At 42.6% G+C, this 15,382-nt stretch overlaps 1 protein-coding gene and 1 long non-coding RNA gene across 14 annotated transcripts in view; one reads left to right on the top strand and one right to left on the bottom strand.

The window, feature by feature from the left end:
* The window catches only part of Plekha5 (pleckstrin homology domain containing A5), a 162,789-nt gene that overhangs the window by 70,344 nt on the left and 77,063 nt on the right, over positions 1-15,382 (top strand). The window contains exons 1-2 of one of the 13 annotated variants that reach the window (XM_050135185.1): positions 13,293-13,360; positions 13,999-14,071. The exons of 10 other annotated variants lie outside the window; for them this stretch is intronic. The gene's annotated coding sequence lies outside the window, so the exon portion shown is untranslated. Of the gene's footprint in view, positions 1-13,262; positions 13,361-13,931; positions 14,072-15,382 lie in introns of those variants that run through there. 2 more of the 13 variants (XM_050135186.1, XM_050135184.1) reach the window with 2 other exon arrangements.
* On the bottom strand, positions 5,858-13,149 carry LOC126497299 (uncharacterized). Its single transcript, XR_007590569.1, has 3 exons — positions 13,074-13,149; positions 12,662-12,836; positions 5,858-6,624 (listed from the first exon to the last, which is right to left on the bottom strand). It is a non-coding gene; the product is annotated as an uncharacterized lncRNA (long non-coding RNA).

The raw sequence follows: 15,382 nt of genomic DNA, 5'->3' as shown, positions 1-15,382 counted from the left end.
CGAGTTTGATCCTTGCAGTCCACAGAGAGGTAGAAGGGGAGAAAGGACCCAGGAAGTGGTCCTCTAACGTCCGCAGTGTTCGTGGCCGCATTTGAGCACTATAATCAATAGTAATAAAGTAGTAAGAGAAAAAAAAAGAGTAAGGTCTACTCAAAAATGGAGGCAGCACTAGTGACAGTGACCATCTTTGGTTTGGTTTTTGAGACTATCTCAAGTTACCCAGGCTGCTCAGCCCAAGGTGACCTCAAGCGCCAGCGCTTCTTGCCTCCAGTAATTCTGGGTCTATAGGCATTCAGAACATCTTCTTGCCAGACCAAAGTCTGATTCTCCTGGCTCTCTTCTGTTAGTCTCCGAGGTTGGAGTGTTTGCAGTGACTTTCGTTTGACCAGCTCTTCCTTCCACATCTGCCGCAAGTTCTCATCAGTCTGGCTTTCAGGACAATGTGATGGCACCTGGGAAAATGACTCAGAGGTTAAGAGCCCTGGCTACTCTTGCAGAGGACCCATATTTGATTCCCTGTGCCCACATGGTGCTTAGCTCCAGAGACCTCCAGGGATGCACGTGAAACACAGATGTCCTTGCAGTATATGCCATAATCCTCAGTAGTTCTTCAGCTAAAGGTGTGCACACCTCCCCTCACTCCAGTTTTGACTGCTTAGCCTTTTTTCTTTCTCATAATTTTTCTCTTCTTTCTTGATACCCCGAGTTCTGCTAGGGAGGTTGAAGACTAGCCTTTATTCCCATGTTTACTAGAATATCAAACTTTCAACCTCATCTGTGAAGTATCTTGGCTACTCCGCTGTTCCACTCACTCACTTCAGAGACTTTGTGTTTGTTTTTTGAGAAACTGATAATTTGATTTAGTTGTGGCTTAGCTTGTGTCCTAGCATCCATGTTAAATTTGAAATCTAACTATTTAAGTGTTGTAATATGAGCGGCGGGGCTGCGTCCCCAAGCACCCCAGCCGCCTGCTATCTTATGCCCCGAAATAATTACACGGGCATTATATTCTTTTAAACACTGCTTGGCCCATTAGCTCTAGCCCTTACTGGCTAATTCTGATATCCCAATCAACCCATCTCTAATAAACTGTGTAGCACCCATCTTACTGGGAAGGATTCAGCATGTCTGACCTGGCGGCTTCCTTCATCACGTGCATCTGCCTCAGAGAGCAGAGCTATCGCATCTGCCCGGGAGAGGGGAGCATGGTGTCTCTGAGCTCACTTTCTCTTCCTCCCAGCATTCTGTTCTGTTTACTCCACCCACCTATGTTCTAACCTATCAGGGCAAGCAGTTTCTTTATTTAATTAACCAATAACCTTCCTCCATCATTTAAGTTCCTTGCTTTCAGCCTACATATGTTCTCCTCTGATCAAAGAAGGGAGTATACAAATATTTGTAGATCTGTGGCTATTGCCTTCTGTCCTTAACTGCTCAGGGGTGAAGGTGGGCTGGTTGCCGTACCCCAGTATGTGAGCACTGAGGTTACTTTTATTTGATCAATATTTCACTACCTGAGAATGGAGATGGATCAGGTTTCTTGTTAAGTTTAGTTTCTTGATGGCTTATTAGCCATGTTTAACCAAAAGTAACGTTAGACATTTGTCCTAGCAAAATCTTCTTTAAAATATTTTGAGATTTCTAATATTTTCCAGATATATATTGAAAATTTTGGGGGGTGGGCTGGGTGGATGTTTCCATAGCAAAGGTGCTGGCCATGCAAGCATGAGGTCCTGAATTCAAATGACCAGCATGCAAAAGCTAGATATGGTGGCATCTGCCTGTAACCCCAGCAATTCCTGACCGCCCAGCCTATCTGAAAGGGGCAAGGGAATGCAGTGAGAAACCCTATCTTAGGGCAAAAAGATGGCAAGCTTTATGTGGTGCCTGCTCAGGCAGTGCCCATACATGCATATACCACACACCAAATGAAACAATAACTAGATTAATTTTACTCTACAAAGATATAAAGTCGCATCTTGAACACTGGGTCTCTGGGCAGAATATCAGTGGAATTCCCCCTAGGTGTCATCTGGCACAGAAGGCTTCCAAGGGAGAAGGTCAAGGTTAGTTTAAGGAGTTTGATGGTGACATCTGCTTGGAGTGGAGTCATCTTGGTGTCTGTCTGGCACAAATCGGTAGACTTTTCCTTGCTTACATAAACTGTTGTGGTTTTCCTTTGTCTCTTAAAGAGTAGATACATCTTAGATGAAACTCTTTTCCTTGAGAAAATTATTCCTTGAAAATTTTGGGGGGTGGGCTGGGTGGATGTTTTCATTAGACAGGGAAGGAAGGAAAAAGGTGGACACTGCCTGAGAAATGACATCCTACTAAAGCCTCTGCCCACCATAGCAGCAGGCATACATTTTAGGACACACACCTGTGGGGGAGAGGGGAGAAGAAAGGGGGAGGGAGGGAGGGAGGGAGAGAGAGAGAGAGAGAGAGAGAGAGAGAGAGAGAGAGAGAGAGAGAGAAACAGTTATCATTTAGCCAACTATGCATCCAGAAAATGGATGATTGGATCTTAGAAAATACATCAAAGCCTTCCCATGTAAACACATGTAAATCTTATGATAAAGAACAGGAATGGAGTGCCCAAGGTCAGTGGCACACAATGGTGGGTCAGCTCCCCATCTGGAGACTTGAAGGAAGTTGTGTTCACACACTGCAGCCAAGATCTGGGTTCCTGAGCAGATATCATGGAGGTCAGGCTAGTGATCGAGCAGGTGGCAAACTTTTAGACTAGCCGCTGAAGAGACTGAACACAGAGTAAAGGGGCCGCTTACAGTGCTGTTGAGCCCACCAGCGCCTCCCGGTAGACACTTGGTCACGCGAGCCTGCTGGCTGAGGCGCTGCCTTTCATTGGATACAATTGCGTTTCTTTGCTGTTTTCCTCCAGAATGTGTTTCTTCTGCAGTATCTGGCCTCTCCTGTCACTTTACGCTTGCTAAAAGATTTTTTTACTGTGAAATATAAAGCGTTTATGAGTTAAAAATAATACAGACGCTATAACTGTGCATAGACACTTAGTCACTGTTGGGTGTTTAGTGTAGCGAGAAGGTATGGCCTTCAGCATGTTGGCAGCCGAGATTTTGCTCCTGTGGGAATGGTGTGAGTTGTGTAAGAGTCCTTTGGGTAACAAACAGTACTCACACCCTCATCCCTACCAGAAACTTCAAGTTACATTTTTTTAAACTTTAAAACATTTTTATATTTGAAACTGTGTTCGTGGCCTCCTAAGGTATATCATTAAGTAAGCTATACAGAGGGCCCACTCCCACTTCCTTTCAAAAATTTTAGCAGTTGTGGGCTGTGGAGATAACTCAGCAAGTAAAGGCACTTGCCCTGAAGCCTGGTGACCACTGTCAATCTCTCAGGAGCAAACCAACTCCAGCATATATGTGTCACAGCATGCATGTGTGTGCACGCGCACACTGATGTTTTAAAAATAAAAATATAATCATTATAGGAAATCTCAATGCTACATAGGGAATCCCTGTCTCAAAAATAATAATTAATTAGCTAATTAAAGATATGTCATTTTTCAACAAGTTTTAAGAATCTATTCAAAATTACAACTATTGGATAGGTAATAATTGCTGGCATGTATCATATTAGCACGTGAGCTTTGGCTAAATAAGTCTTCAGAGGTAAGATGATCATTTAACATGAATTCTTCAACCTACAAATAAAATTTTAACAGAAGCGTTAGTATAATGTTGGTCTGGGTACAGATCTTGTGAGTGTTTTGTTTTGTGACAAACCACAGGGTTTTTATGTGTACTCTGTGAAGAGCAGGGTGTGAGCCAGGCACACAGTGCTCAGTGAATTTTAATTATGCTGGATACTGTTGCTGTTATCAAAAGGTGGGAATTTAAATCAGAGCATATGTGTTTAAGGGGTATGGTTAAAAACATGTGCACTGGGGACTAGAGAGACAGCTCAGCACTTAAGAGGACCCGAGTTCAGTTCCGTATGTGAGCACATGGTAGCTCACAACTGTCAGTAACTGTATCTCATGGGATCTGTTGCCCTCTTCTGGTGTACAGATGTACATGCAGACAAAACACCCTTATGCATAAAATACATAAACACATCTTTTAAAGTACATATAGTGCATGAAAAAAAAAATTAGGAAGCTTTCCAGAGACCCTTAGTCAGCACTAAAGCACACTTAGCAGAGTCCAAGAAGGTAAAAGATTTCCAGGTGTCCAAAGCTGTGTAGATCCCCAAAGCACTGAAAACCAGAGACTATTGATTGACCTTTAAGAAGGCAGTTTCAGTGGGTGGTTGACATGGGCTCTGGAAGAGTTCGGCTGGAGAAAGATGGAGGAGCGCATTGTCTGTTACTATAAGGAGCTATCCCAAAATGGACTGTAGGGCCAGCAAGGTCAGCTGGCTTTAGGACCACGGGGCAGAAGGGAAAAAAACTGGTTCTGCAAGCTGTCTCTGACCACCACCATCACCACAACCACCTTGAGATTTGAGACTTGAAAAGCAACTAGGCTCTCTGGGGTTTGGAGTGAGAACCGGAGAGGGGCAGGCTTAGCTGTAATACTGAGCTACAGCAGACACTGCCCCAAATGAATTACCTTTGCCCGAACCCCAGCTCTTATAGCCTGTCCAATCAGAAAGTACGAGATGGCAGTGGTTTGGGTTGGTTTGTTTTTATTTAGTTTGAGGGTTTGTTTTTTTGTTTTTTTTGGGTTTTTTTGGTTTGGTTTGGTTTTGGGGGTGTTTTGTTTTGTTTTGCGAAACAGGGTTTGTCTGTATAACTGCCCTGGCTATCCCAGAACTTGCTTTGTAGACCAAACTGGCCTTGAACTCACAGACACCTGCCTGCCTCTGCCACCACAACCAGGCTAGCAGTGTTTTTTTTTATTAAGATATATTTTTGTTAATTTTATTTTTGTTTGAGGGTGTCCGTGTGGGTGTCAGCCGAGGCCAGAGGAGAGTTGAGAGCAGCCTGGCACAGGGGAAGGGCCTAAACTCAGGTCTTCTAGAACAGCAAGCACTCTCCAGCCATAGCATTTTTTAAACAAAACGCCAACTATTGAGTTAGTAAGAACAGTAATGGGGAGTGCGAGACACCCACATAGACATGCTTTATTCCCATTTAGGAAATGTGATGTGGGAGTGTCATATCAATCTGTTGATTTCATTGGCTGAGCAATAAAAGAAACTGCTTGGCTGGCCCTGATAGGTTAGAACATAGATGGGAGGAGGAAACAGAATAGAATTCTGGGCGGAAGAGGAAGGGAGGTCAGACTCTGCGCTGCTTCCAGACGGACCGGACAGCCGCCATGCTCTGCTCTCCCAGGCAGCTGCAACCCACGATGGACTTAGGCTAGAATCTTCCCGGTAAGCGCACCTTGGGGTGCTTACACACATCATTAGAAATGGGCTAGTCCAGGTGAGAGAATTAGCCTGTAAGGGCTAGAGTTCATGGGCCAAGCAGTTCTTAAATGAATACAGTTTGTGTGTTGTTATTTCGGGCATGAGCTAGCCAAGCGGCCAGGGTGTTGGGGACGCAGCCCCGCTGCCGCTCCTTATTTCAACAGAAATGGTCTTTAATTCCATCAGTTCCAGCAGGAGCAAGAAATAACATACTCTTCACTATTTAGAATTCATGTTCTCAGCAATCGCATCCAAAAATGTCTACAGTAGAAATAGCTCCACAAGGTGTACTATTTTTGTTTTTTCTGAAAATGGGTTTCCAAACTGTCTGATTGATTTTTTTTTTCCTCAGTCAGAAGGAGGGAATTTGATAATGAGTCTACCCATCCCCAAATAGTGATTGACCCCAGGGCTTTCTACATGCTGGGCAAATGCTCTACCTCAGACTGCATCTCCAGATTGCACTGAGCTCCTGTCTCCTCCCTCATATTCCTCCCTCCACCCAGCCATATCACTCCTGTCTTCACCTCCCTAAGTGCTGGGATTAAAGGCACAGGATCCCAAGTTCTGGGATTGAGGGTGTGAGCCGCCAGGGCCTGACCACTAGTGGCTTCACTCTGCACTCTGATCTGCAGACAAGCTTTATTTGTTAAAACACAAACATCACTACACCAGCTCTAGGAGAATCTGGGGTTTCTGGCTTACCAGCTCTGGAGATTAACACACACACACACACACACACACACACATTTTTAAAAGCAGTATTGGAACGTTTGGTTTTACTGGGAGAGAGACGTTATAAAGGTGCTTTTCTGTTTGCTGTGTGAAGTGTACTGTAGAATGTGGCGAATACTCTTGCCAATGATGCTTTTTTTTCTCTGAAAAAGATTTACATAAAAACAGTCAAATTTTTAATTGCCATTTTGTCATCTCCTTGGTTGATGCATCTACATTGGCTGTTTGAATGAAGTTGTCATTTCTTTAAAAAGGGGGGGGGCATTCACTTCTGTTAGCCACACGCCCAGGTGGCATAGCAGCGCCGTCCTGAGATAGTTGATAGTGTGCATCGTTAGCCTTGATATGGTCTGTGGGAAAGGGCACCAGGCGGTGGTTCCTGCTGACCTCTGGAGTGAACCTGCTGTATTTCCTTCTCCAGTCCTCCCTCTCTTCCTTTCTTCCCACACTGCCCTCCGACTTTCTTCAGCTGGAAAGGTTTCCAATTTTATTCTGAGAATGTGAGCAGAAGAGAAGTGTGTACAGATGGGAAAAGTGTGTACAGATGAGAAGGAGTGTGAATAGGTGAGGAGTGTGTACAGGTGAGGAGTGTGAACATATGGGTGTGTACAGATAAAGATTGTTAAGAGATGACGAGTGTATTCAAATGAGAACAAAAGATTTCATTTCAGTTCCAGAAATGAGGCCAGAAGTAAAAGCTAACGTGGGTTCCTTGTGTCCTAAGCAAGTAGATAGCAAAGAAGTGCATTATTTTCATTTTCTTTTTTCTTGGTTTTAGAGAAAATGCTCATATCCTAATAAAACTTGGTTTGAGATACCAAAGAGATAGATTAGATAGATAGATAGATAGATAGATAGATAGATAGATAGATAGATAGATAGATAGATGATAGATGATAGATAGAACCATGCTCCTCTTCCAGAGGACTCAGGTTTGGTTCCACTCCAGGCCAATGCCCTCTTCTGGTCTCTCTCTCTGGGCACTGTTTGCATGTGGCATTATATACACACATGCACACACATAAATAAAATAAAATCTTTTATAAAAAAAAAAAACAGCGTGCTATCAGACTCCCCTGTTTGCACCTTTGGGTCAGCAGTAGAGCTGAAAGTGGCCCTTCTATCCCAAGGCTCTGTCTCAGCCACGAGTCTCCATCTGTATTCTGTCCTGTGTGTGTCTTCATTCTTCATTTTGCACATACTGCCATTAGAAATTTTCTAAATTTTTAATGCAGTGAAAATGTAGTTAAAGATTAACCACTGTCCATTCTTTTTCCCTATTAAGTAGGGGGAAAGTGTAAAAGGTTCCAGAACTGATACAGACACAACCACACATTTCTCCTCTAGTTTAGAAGTTGAGATGTCTGCTGACAATGAGGATGCTGACCAGTTCTAATGCATCTTTGCTGCCTTTTATTTATTTTGAAACAGGGCCTCAGTATGTAACTGGCTGGGCTGGAGCTCACTGTCCAGACCAGCCTGGTCTCCAAGTCACAGAGCTCTGCTGCCTTTGCCTCCAGATTATGTGTGTGTGGGGGGGGGGATTAAACGTGTGACCACCATGGTCGACCTTTTGTTCTGCTTTGTTTGCTGCCATTGGGTCATACCTCTCATTTTGACTTGTATGTGATTGTGTAAGTGAGTTAGTTCAGGGTCCAGGAGTGTACTCTCCCTGTGCAGAAAAGTTTATTCTACCCCTTGGGCCAGCAAGCACTTTGAAATAGTGCTTGGGTCTTGCGTTAATGCATCACAACCTAAGCAAGCAGCGTGCACGGGAGCTCTCTGAGAAGATGGTACTTCAACAGGACTTAAGAATGTGAGAAAAAAAAGAATGTGAGTTGGTCAGGTACTATATAAACTAATTGAATTAGTTGTGACTTATGCAAAAAGCAGAACTTAGAAAAGACTAGAAGACATAGAGAATTTTGAAGTCTTACATCATACGTTTACTCAGCTGGCCAGACGGTCAGGGTGCTCATTAATGGCCTAAGCACTAGATAGCTTTCTCACATGCAAAGGGTCTGAATCCTGTTGGTAAGCAAGTGTGTTTTAATAACCACCACTCCCTAAGGAGGAAGAGTCTAATGGTATGAAAGGCTTTTTCTTTATAATTGGTTTCTTCCTAAGCAGGTGTTTATGGACTAATTGGATTCCTAAATCACTCATCTCTTCCAATTACTTGTTCCAGGCATTTGCTGTTTTGTGAGATTTTATCTCTAAAGGAACACTAGCTTGAAACACAAATCATCTGAATATTTCGTGGACAGTAAATGGAACCCCTCCCCCTTCTTTCTTGATTTTTTTTTTAAGGCAGTCTCTGCCTCCTGGGAACTGGGACCATGGGCACGTGCCACAGAGTTGTGCATTCTAGTGTTTTTCTCATCAGAAGGGTTTGGAGTAAATGACCTAGGAGATGAAAATCACTGACCAAGAAGTATGACATTCTTCCACTTCCTGTTTCCCAGTAGTGTTGGGTACTGTAAAAAAAGACTTGAGGGTGTCTTTCTTTCATCATTACAAGGACCTGTATTTGAATATTAGTTATGAACAAATTGACTCTACATGATGAATGGAATTGATTTGCAGAGTGATGTTGAGGCTCCTGATAGGTCGAGTAAGTCAAGGGCAGCGATGGCATTTTCAAGATTAAATTCCACTGGGAAGTGAAATAATACATAAGGACTGAAAAATTACAGTATTGTGACGGCCCTTGGGTCATCTCCCAGACATGGCTGAGGTGTGCTGAGACATCTGTGTTGGTACAGTGATGGCTGGACCCTCGGTCACCCCACAGATGTACTGGAGGTGTGCTGGACCATACTTCTGTGTTGGTGCAAAGTTCTTAGGAGAAGCTCGCTGAACTTTCTCTTTCTTTCTATTATTTACTATGTATGTGTGTTTTGACTGTGTGTGTATTATCGTCTTACCATGTGTGTTCCTGGTACCCGCAGTGGCCAGAGAGATTGGCTCCACTGAAACTGGAGATAACAGATGGTTGTGAGTCACCATGTGGGTGCTAGGAATCCAACCCTGATCCTCTGTTAGGACAGCGAGTGCCAACTCTAACCCTTCTAGTTGCTTTTTAAAAATGCTTTGTTTTTACTGTGTGGAGGAGGTGTGCGTGCCCCTTCTAGGGACTTCATTCTCCTTCTAACATGGGCTTCAGGAATTAAATTCATGTCATCAGGCTTACATGGCAATAACTTTTGCCTGCTCAGCCACCTCACTGGTCCCGTCTGTTTTTATGAGGCATGGCTTCTGCCCTGTACTTTAGAGAAACCTGAAAAGAACATTGAGATTAGTTGTGGTTTAGGATTCCCTACTGATTTGAACTTGATTAGCTCCAACAGTGTAGTGGGATGTCAGTCTTTTCTCCACTTTCTTCCTGAAAATCTTCTCAACGCAGGTATTTGAGATGAGCAGGACAGAACTGAACAAGGCACATGAGAATTGCCTTATTGTTAATAATATTTTTAAGTAAATAGTTTGTTTGCTATTGGGAAGTTTTTGCAGGTGGGGAGTTCAGGGTATTTATTTATTTATTTATTTTTGGCTGCCGTGTGCTGCCAGCACAGCTACCCCTAGCAGATTTCATCTTGGAATCGTCAGGTCAGCGGTCACATTGTTAGTGGTTTCCACATATCCCCCGGCAGTGAGCCGTTTCCTCTTCTGGGCTCTGCAAATCGGGTTATGTTTAATGATTTGTTTACAGTCTGCTTTCTCTTATTAAACTGTCAGTTTGTCCTGTCATGACCTTGAGAAGAGGGACTTTGTCTTATTCTCCCATGGCCCCACCATGGTTTTCCTGTGGTGGACTATGAACAGTGAATAAGTGGGGGAAGGGCCCAAAGAAACCATACAGGCCTGGTAACTTCACAAACCAAGTGCTTGGTTGGCTTGTCACTCTTAATGTCCCTGGTAATTCGCAGACTCCGAACAGATCTCTGTTGCTTCATTTATCCTTTTCCTGAGGGAGCGCTATGTAGAGCCACCATCCATCCCTCTGTGTGATTCTGCAAACACTGTGCTGTGTTTTCATTTTTTTTAAGTTCTGCCTTCATATGGGATCACATCTCAGTCAGATATGCTAGGATAATAAGAAACCTTTTTTTTAGTACATTATTTTGCTCATCTGGGTAGTTGGTATTTTTTTATTGTTTCCTTAAAACAGGATAGGTTGTCATGATTTTAATCTGAAATGTCCTCCTGTGTTCATATTGAACCCAGCTCCCTAAATGGTGGTGCTAGTTGGGGAAGCTGTGGAACTTTTAGGAGGTGAACTTTGAAGACTGTACTCAGCCCCTCACTCCTGTGTGGCGTTCTCTCAGCTTTTTGGTCTCCTGTGATGTGATCAGCCACTAACACCCAGCCCTTGGTGAGGAAGTGAGCCACTTGGGCATGCCTTCCCTGCCACAATGGAATACACATAACTGAAAACAAGTGGCCCCTCCCTGACGTTGCCTCTGTCAGAGATTCTGCCTGAACAGGGCAAAAATAATGGGTAGAAAAATTTGGGGAGTAAAACTGCTGTAACTAAACTTGACAATGTGGGCATTAGGTTTTGAGAAATGGTGTGAGAGGAATGTGCAGGAGTTTGGAAATATAGACTAAAGCACCCTAGAATGATGTAAGCGGAGCTGAGGACCATTCTGGTAGGAGTTTGGAAAACTAGAACCTGTTGAAACATACAGTAAAGACTGTTCTCTGAGGTTTAGAAGGGATCAATGACTATTGGAAATTGGACTGGAAACGGTCATGTTACATTGCAGCAAAGAATCTGTTGGTAGTTTATGCCTGTCCTGAAGCCTTGAATGAATATAAACTGAAAAATGATGAGCTAATTAGCTGAAAAAAGAACCTTTCAAGACAGTGTAGCATTCAGTCTATGACATGTTTTTGCCTGCTGCTTTTAACCAGTTCACAGTGAGCACCAGGAGCTTAGACGCAGGGGAGAAATGCATGGGGAGCCATGCATTTTGGCCAAAAGTAGCTCATTTAAAGTTGCACGGAAACCATTAAAGACAAGCCCCACTGTTTACACAAGAATGTTAAAAGTGCCTTGGATATTTCAGAAGTTGAGGAATTCCCATTCCTGGTACCAAAATAATTAGTAATCAAGGTTTTGTAGAGGATCAAAACTAAAAGAAAAAACTGTGAGAGAGACAGGCAGACAGAACGGTACAAGGGGATTTACTTGAGTGGCTTGCATAATAGAAGGCGAGGAAGCTCGATAATGGCAACCTGCACACTGGACAGTCCTGGTTGCTGAGTCCACATAGAAAGGCTGAGAAGCTGAACTTTGATGTCCACAGATAATGTCAGCGGTGCTCACGTACTTGCTTGGGAAGAATAGAGCTTGCACATGTGCCCTGGCTTCCTCCTCTTCTCAGTTAGATCCATAGAATCTCCACCCACATTTATGGTGAATCTTTCTCCCACCACCCCCCACTTTCCCATGTCAGTCCTTGGGAAATGCCCTCCAAAATTTACCCAGGGCTGTGCATCGCCAGGCCTAGACATCTCTCAGTGAAATCATTTTTTTTTGTTTTTTGTTTTTCGAGACAGGGTTTCTCTGTGGCTTTGGAGCCTGTCCTGGAACTAGCTCTGTAGACCAGGCTGGTCTCGAACTCACAGAGATCCACCTGCCTCTGCCTCCCGAGTGCTGGGATTAAAGGCGTGAGCCACCAGCGCCCGGCAGTGAAATCATTTTAATAATTAAGTTCAGCAGTTGGTCTCACTGTAGCTACAGCTGGCCTCTACCTCACACTCCTCTCGTCTGGACTTTCCTAGATGCTGGCATATGAACATTATGTTTGGCTTAGTGAGCTGGGAAGGCTTTGTTACAGAACTGTCCTGCTAAGGAACTCTTCATTAGGTAATAGAGTCTAATTCCTGTGGGAGATAATAAGCCTCCTATATTGTAGCTCTCATTCTCTTTATCAGTTGATAATGATTTCTGCTGTTTAAAGGGACTCTTCCTTTGCATTTTGGATTGTGAAGGTAGTTTTATTGACTTCTTTATTTTTTTAAGACTGGGATTGTTTTCTTTCTTAGTGTAAAAAGTCTTAAGTTGATCAGAATTGAAATTAGCAAAATCTTAACCTAAAAAAGAAGGGGAGGATTATGAGCCATATGTGCAACCTTCCAGTTTTAGCAAGCTGTTGGCCTGCTTTCTTATATTTCAGACTATATAATTAAGCAATTTTGCCCTCTGGTTTTAATTTTCGTTACAGCAGTTTCAGAGAAAGGGGGTGCTTTAGACTGTGTGTTAAATTTGGTTTTAAGATAGCCCCAATTAACATATTTTAAAAGTATTATACCATTAACATTCAACAAGGTATTTGCAGTACATTTGGTAAAGTAGTTTGCCCTTCTCATATTAGTTACCATCTTGTGAAAGATGCATGAAATGTAGAAGAAATGCAGTCAGCCATTAAATGAGTCAGCTTTTGACTAGGTGGCTTTATATGATTTTTGTCACTCTCACAGAAAACCCATAGGATTAGATTGTTAGAAGTGTTTTCCTTACCAGAAAGCTGAGGCTAGATGACCTGTCTGGCACCAGACTCCAGGGTGGATGCCTTTGACCATTAATTAGGGTGGACTGCTTCCTGCAGGACGCACATCCGTGGACAGAACCGTGGAGTGGCCTGCAGGCCCGCACATCCACGAACAGAACCGTGGAGCAGCATGGCGTATTCTCTCTGTCAGGTGTGCGAAGAAGAAAAGTGGTCGTCAGTGTTCGGTCTGAGCCAGGATACAGGGACCGAAGAAATGGGGTGTGCTTGAGTGCATGTATAAGTTTTCGGCTCTTTAAAGAGGACAGTATAGACCTAAAGCTGTACACACTCTCTGATATTCTTTCCGCATTTAGGAATTATCCTTTGTAGCTAAACACACAAAAATGCAGGAAGATACACAATGACACTTTTTTTAATTACTTATAGCTAGAAATTGAACATAGGTGTCTGTTAGTGCCCAGGGTTAACTAAGTAGCAGGAAGCCATCTAATGAAAGTTAGGGACATGGGACCTTTGTGAGAACGGTCTGCTGCGGTAACCTCCTATGTACACAACCTTTGGTCTCAAGGTGTATTTCAGCAGACTATCTTTTGATCATTAACAAAATGCCTGGGCTCTGGGGACTCTCACAGTTCCAGGTTTTATCAGAAGCATGACTCAGCCTCAGTTGTGCCTCGGTTTCTTCAGTAAGCCACTTGGACTGTGAGGTGAGGCCCGCGTGGGTCGGTGAGGTGCTAGACATAGTAGTGAATCCGAGCAGCTGCCGTCGTCTCTGCAGGGTGGAAGACAGGAACTTCAGTTCTCTTTCTGTCTTTCATGTGTTGAATTTTGAAATAGTATAACAGGGTCCGGTGGGGGCGGGGGAGGGCGGGGAGACTTTAATCCCAGCACTCAGGAGACAGAGGCAGGTGGATCTCTGCGTTTGAGGCCAGCCTAGTCTACAGAGTGAATTCTAGGACACCCAGGGCTACAGAGAGAAGCCCTGTCTCGAAAAAAAAAGAAAAAAAATCAAAAGAAGTCCTTTTATTGTACTTACAAGCAGAAAATGCCCAATTATTTAGAGCGTTTATTTTAAATTTCTCACTAAGCATTCCCTTTGAAAGCTATCTGTAATCGTATACCTTGGTATTTTACCCCATTTTCTATTCCACATTTAAGGAAATTGAAGTCATATTTTATTTTTTGGCTAGAAGGCAAGCTTAATCATAACACATTCTTCCTGGAGAAACTGCTTTAATTTGCGGCTGCAATGACAGGCTAGAGTGTGACGTCAGTGTGGTGTCAGACTTCAGAGTGGCAGGCCAGCCTGAAAGCCACAGTGCTCCTTGGTGTTTGGTCCTCACAGGACTCACTGAGAGCCGCTGGGAGACAAAGGAGTTGATTCTGTTTCCATTCCCGGTCCGAGTGTCTTGAAGGAGGTGAGTGACTGGTCTGTGATGATCACTCTGCACCCGGTGCCACGCAGGTACCCAGCGCAGAGGGCTTGCATATCCTAATACTTCTAAACTGTTAGAGGCGTGTGAATATGCTTATCCGGTTTGCACATGATTTGGCCATTTTAAGAAATCAGTGTCAGAAATGACTTCCTCTTTGTCTGTCCTTAACTTCCAGCTACGTTAATATATCATAGACATGATTTACTTTAAAGCCAAGATTTCTTTTTTAAACAAATCAGTTTACCTTAATTTTTTAACCTACTTAGATGAGAAGTTGGGTACACCCGCCTCAGAATTAGATGAATAATTCTTCAAATATTCTTTTGGAAAATATAGACAATACTGATGAATAATGTTTAAAATTTCAGTGTAGCTTAAATTAACACTTAGTTTAAATTTCCTTTGTTTCGCTAATCTGGGGCTGTTTCTGTGATGTGATTCAAAGTAGGAGTCCTTACTAACCTAAACTTTAAGAACAAAATGCTAGCAGAAAATTTTATATTACAGACAGTGTTTTTTTTCTACTGGAAGAAGTTTTAGGAACATAAGTTGTGGAGGCCAGCAAATGTGACTTTAAGAATTTACTCTTACTTGAAATACCAATTCAAATTTCTTTGAATTACAATATAAATGTATTTTATTGGAAAGCATGATATAAGAAAGTTATATTGTCTGAGCCTCCTTTTATTTTTGAAAGACTCTTTTACTACAATTTCTTTGCTTTATGGATACATTGTTTATGTTGTGCATATTGGAGCTTTTAAGTCTTCCTAGTGACTTATGGCATTAAGCTTTTTATGAAGGTTCAGCGGCAGTTTTGATTCCAACTTAAGAATAGAAGATTTATATGAGGAAAGGGCAATAATTCCTAATAAGTATTTTTGTCTCAATTTTATATAACAAATAGGAATGATTTATTATATGTGTTTTTATATGAATAATTATTTTTGGCATTATGTAGAATTTCAAATTTAAGGGCTAGGTTGCCACCTTACGACTTGCAGTGTAGTATTTTACTTACATATTTGAAAGCATAGAAATGGGGCTTCATGTTCGTTTTATTGAACTTGACAGCGTTAAGATTCACAGTTTTTCCCTGAAGTTGCTGAGTTTTCAGCTTCTACCTAGGACTTAGCCCAAAGCTAGAAAATTTAAGAAGCACTGTGTATGGAAAAGTCATGGGTATTTCTAGTCTCTTTAAAAATTTATCATGAATTCACTTAAAATATTTGAACGTGTTTTTAAGTCTGTGTTTTAAACCAAAGCAGTGTGTTGCCATGGTATGGTGCCTTG

The sequence above is a fragment of the Alexandromys fortis genome, unplaced genomic scaffold (assembly GCF_014885135.2).
Source record: "Alexandromys fortis isolate MF-2015 unplaced genomic scaffold, M_Fortis_MF-2015_v1.1 scaffold_21, whole genome shotgun sequence".
Lineage (NCBI taxonomy): Eukaryota > Metazoa > Chordata > Mammalia > Rodentia > Cricetidae > Alexandromys > Alexandromys fortis.
This window is presented reverse-complemented; position numbering and strand designations above follow the sequence as displayed.